We start from the raw sequence: 5,203 nt of genomic DNA, 5'->3' as shown, positions 1-5,203 counted from the left end.
CAATACTGAACCGATTTCGATCGTTTTGATCATGAAAATTTGGACCTAAGAAGATCTTAAAATAGGGCCAAGGTTGAAAAATCCACACATTTTTCTTTAATATATATTGTATATTACAGTTGTATGTCTCTAAGGTTCTTGACAACAACAAACTTTATTGCAGCTCTAAAAGACCTTTCTTTCTGCTGAGCTGACGACCCTGTCCGATGCTAAGGACAAATGGAGTGACACTGGGGATGCTGTTGGGCAGAATTGGACATATCCCCTCCCTCCCTTTTCTCCATTTCCATGTGTCTTTTTTGTGGATTCTCACCAACAGATTTGTTGCAGCCACGTGCTTGCACTTTGCATCATCTGTGCCGTTCTTTGTTTGTGTAACCTGTCTGCTGCCGTTCCTATCATAGCTGGCTTGTTGTGATTTTAAGGTCATCACTCACATACACAGCCTCACCAGTCTGATTGCTGCTCCGAGAGAGCGAGTTTTCCATGAGAGTTTGTTGTCATTGCTCTGTAATGTTTTAAAGTATTAATAGCAGCGGGACTGAGTCAGACCTCATGGTCAAGATCACCAACAAACACTGATCTCCTTAGACAGCCTCCACTGACCTACAGCGGAGAGGAGAGGAGAGGAGAGAAGAGGAGTGGAGAGGAGAGGAGAGGAATGGAGAGGATAGGAGAGGAGAGGAGAGGAGAGGAGTGGAGAGGAATGGAGGAGAGGAGAGGAGTGGAGAGGAATGGAGGAGAGGAGAGGAGAGGAGAGGAGAGGAGAGGAGACCACACTGCTGCAGAGTCCTTAGCTTCCTGGTGGGATACCTGGATAAGGCCATTTTTCATTTAGATTTCACTCTCTCACCCTATTTATGTCTGTCATTCTCTCTCTCTCTCTCTTTCTTTCTCTCTCCCTATTTCTGTCTGTCATTTTCTCTCTCTCTCTCTGTCCCGCCCATCTCCACAATATCTCTCTCACTCTCTTACGTGGCTATCTTCTACCATTCTCCCTCCCGTTCTTTATTTTTCTCTAGTCTCTCATCTTCCTTTCTCTCTTGTTCTTTCTTTACATCATTTCCCCTTTTCTCTCTCACTTTTGCCTTCTATTTTTCACTCCCTTTCCTTTCTGTCATTATCTCTCGACCACCACTGGTCTAATGAGCCCTGAGCTCTGTGTACATGAAGTCTCCCGCTGTATGAGGAGCAGGCCACACACACTGACGCCTCTCATCTCGCTAGGCTCCATTGTAGGAGTCCAACGGGTGCCTTTAAAACCCTCCGACATTAAATCTACTCTACCACCAACCCCCCCCAAATCCCAAGGTAATGAAGACTGAACTATACACATTGCCCTGTGGTAATTTATTCCCCTTTACAGGAGAGAGGTGTCGCTAAGACTCGAGTGTCTTGTTACAGCACCCCTGATTTTTCCTGACAGTCTACTGATGCTTGCAGTATAACAAGGACAACAACACTGGGAAGTGAGTTTGTTTTGTTTACCTGCACGCCTCCACTCTCTGCTCTGTGCAATCAGTATGATAATTTCAGAATGGATGAAGAAAAAAAAACATACGTGGGAGAACAGAGAGAGACTGTTCCTGACAAGATCAAAAGATAGCCAAACGAAAGGACATGTCAAAAAACATCACACAAACCAAGGAAACATAATCTGTGATGTTGTCAGATTGTGATGCACTAGATATTGATTTCCCATCTACCCTAGGTTGAAAGTTTTATTTCATCAATGTTGATTTGTTTATTTACATTTTTGTGTATGTATCTGTCTCATTATACTGTACGTGTTTGCACATGTACAGCGTGAGAAAAGGCAGGATATAGAGTAAAACATAAGCAAGACATCTGTAAATAATACTATTCTGGTTTGATGTCAACTACATTTCATTGGCTTTCTAGCTGTGCTCTGCACAATGACAATAAAGTTGAATCAAATTGAACCTAAAGAGCTGAAATGCCAGTGTTCATTTTGGCTGCATTCTCTGAGTCCTTTCATAGACATGACACAGCATTGGTCTCTCAAGCACCTGGCCTTGGCACTGATGACCGTGTCTGTCTTCTGCAGGTCCCCCTCATTTGGTGGAGATTTGCCAGGAAATTACCAGCCTGTGTTCCGCACAAAAAAAATAAATGTCAGCGGCTAATTGGGATCTGATCCGATAGACCCGGAGAGTCTGATGCCCAGATACTGGACGCGATTCAATTAAAATTCCCTCATTGCCAGTCCAGGGTCTCTGGTGGGATGAGAGAATTGTGCTGGTATTTTCTGAATGTTGTTTCAGGTCCGTATTTCACATAGACGGACTCTCTGTCTCACCTAACATGATACTGGACATCTCGTGACTGTTTAAGACCCTGACTTGCATGACTAGGCCAGTATAAGGATCAAAACATTGAGGGATCTTGCAAGTTCGAGACACTTTATATTAATGGCTTTAATAAATCATAGTTGAACGCATTTCTGTTCTTTGTAAAGAACTACGCTGATGACACTACCTATTCATCATTAACATCCTTTTTCACACTTTATCACTTTCTATTTTCACGTTCTCTCTCTCTACCACCCTGTCCCCCCCGCCCCCCCCCCCCTCCCAAAAAAGGACTCATTAGTCTGCCAAGCAAGTGTGTTACAAGCACCCTCTGACTGAACAAACAACAACAACATAAACAACAACATAAACAACAGCAGTAGCCTGGCACTCTAATCCATACCCAATGCCACTAGGAGAGGAAACCAGGCTCTTCTGGGAGGGGGTCTTTGATATTTGAAGAGACATTACCCCCCACACAGGCTCCGGCCAATTATTCCCCCTGGGGGGCGCAGCATAGTGATGGAGCAGGAGCCAGTGAGTCAGAGCAAGTCTTTGCATTGATAAATGGGGGGAGGAAGGAGGGGGGGGATCCCTGTGGTCCTAGTGTGACCCTCCTGGGACCTGTGTTGACAAGAAATATTTATACCCAAATATCTCATGGTAATTAAGCCTTAGCAATTCAAATTCATGTTCTAATCAGGATGGAATGTATGCAAAAATAAAATAATTTATAAAATAAAACAGCTATGCCACGTCAGAGTGTAAGAAGTGAGTTGACATATTTCACTAAGGCATTTATGTTACTGAAGAGGAGTGCTGGGCCTCTCATAGTATGTAGTTTTATGTCCCATTTAAGGGTGTAAACTTAAGTTAAAAGGTCCTGTAAATGTAGGTAAATTCCTTAAACATAAAATCATAAAATGTGACAAAAGAATAAGGGAGTTTCATAATAATGACAACTTAAACATGAAAAAATTCCAAAATGAAAACGTTTTTATTGTCATACATTTTTTGAGAGGATGAGTGCAGATAAGGAGATTGTGATAACTCTACCAGTCACTAAGCTGTGAACTATAAGGCATCAGAAAATACAAGCGTGTTGAAAACTACACTGTACAATACAAAGACTGATCCATAAAGAAACACCAAAGAATTAGAAAACCAACACAAAAAAAACTGCAAAAAACAGCACAGAACAATATAGGAAAATGGTTCAAGATCTTCGAAAAGAAGAAGAAAAGAAAAGGATGTCATAACAACAGCGCAACAATTCATACATTCAGAAAATGAAACACATTTTTTTGTACAGCAGAACAGCATGAGGTCAGATGGGCGATGGGATACTGATATACAGAATCTGCCTATCCTTCCAGGTCTTTAACAGGTCTTTTTTTCCTCAGCTTAGCACTATCATGATGATAATGACCATTCCTCTATTCCGTATTCAATTCCTTTTTCACCAAAAAGTACCATGGATGTATAAATATAATGTTACAATCATTCTCTGAAACATAAATTATATATTTTCATTTTACATGGCCTGCAAAGGGAGAAGAATAATATATTTTTTTTTAATGGCTCAGCTGTCGCAGAATCTGTGATCTTTATCTATACTCCCGTCAGTGCAACTACATTGAACAAAAGAAAACTAAAAGTATTTCTCTTTACATATGTCATATATTTATATATATATATACACACACATATATATATATATATATATATATACATATATATGAGTATATGTATATGTAAGTATATACAGACAGATAGAATTTGAAGGTTGTCTCTCAGCGTACAACAGCAACAGCTGACTGGATCCTTCATAAAGCATTTCATGCATTCAGAAGTAAGTACTAAATTGTACAAATATAGATGATCAACGTACAATGTCTGATTTCCAGTGATCTCAAAATAGACTTGTGTACTCCAAGAAACAGCAGCAAATATTTGTATGCATTTGTGACACTCACACTGTACTATGTGTAGTCTTAGTAGCATCTCACATGAGCAGATTGTCTATACTAGAGGACATTGGCGTTGTATTCCAAAGAAAGCTGTTTGCAGTACTTTTAAAGCCAGTACTGCCTACAAAGATATGATTCATTGTTAAAGTTAAAACTCTGGTGAAACCTCATGAAAATACTTATAAAATTGGCCTTGATATAATGATATGTACTGAATACTCTGACACTTCAGGCATGCAACAGTCTTGGTTACTAGATGTATAGTTTCGCAATGTACAAATGAACTGATGATGAAAAGTGCTCCTCCACCGATGTACTGGATCAGGTGTATACAAGACCAAGTACACACTGCACTTAAAATGAAATGAATCTCATAATATGCGTAATCAGCAGTGGTGAAATAGTGTGTGTGTGTGTGTGTGTGTGTGTGTGTGTGTGTGTGTGTGTGTGTGTGTGTGTGTGTGTGTGTGTGTGTGTATGTGTGTGTGTGTGTGTGTGTGTGTGTGTGTGTGTGTGTGCATGTGTGTGTGTGTGTGTGTGTGTGTGTGTGTGTGTGTGTGTGTACATAAAAAGGATGTGTTGTCTTTAGGCTCAGTAACAGCATCTCGTTAAACTGATTCACGAGTTAGTCACAGTAATAATGTTACATTTCAAGTGTCATACTCACATTTGGAGCAAGGGGCTGTTTAGCAGGGCTCTTTGTGTTTGTCATCACCTGAGGGTACGGCTAACAGGACGGCAACTACTCAAAATGCTCTCAGTGTCTTTTGTGAAGACAATGAGACATGACATAATGACTAGGTCAGAATGACCTGTCCTACAATATTCCCCGAAAAATAGTTGGGGGGGGGGGGGGGGGGCTAATTCACATTCAGCAATAGATAGGATACGCAGTATCGCCTCTTTAAGAGTAAAGCTCAG

At 40.7% G+C, this 5,203-nt stretch overlaps 1 protein-coding gene across 1 annotated transcript in view; it reads right to left on the bottom strand.

Annotated features, from left to right (window-relative positions):
* Positions 1–4,797: 4,797 nt before the first annotated feature.
* The window catches only part of ksr2 (kinase suppressor of ras 2), a 66,992-nt gene continuing 66,586 nt past the window's right edge, over positions 4,798–5,203 (bottom strand). The window contains exon 21 of the mRNA XM_031570758.1: positions 4,798–5,203. This exon is cut by the window's right edge and continues 826 nt beyond it. The gene's annotated coding sequence lies outside the window, so the exon portion shown is untranslated.

Source organism: Clupea harengus, chromosome 7 (genome assembly GCF_900700415.2).
Source record: "Clupea harengus chromosome 7, Ch_v2.0.2, whole genome shotgun sequence".
NCBI classification, from domain to species: domain Eukaryota; kingdom Metazoa; phylum Chordata; class Actinopteri; order Clupeiformes; family Clupeidae; genus Clupea; species Clupea harengus.
This window is presented reverse-complemented; position numbering and strand designations above follow the sequence as displayed.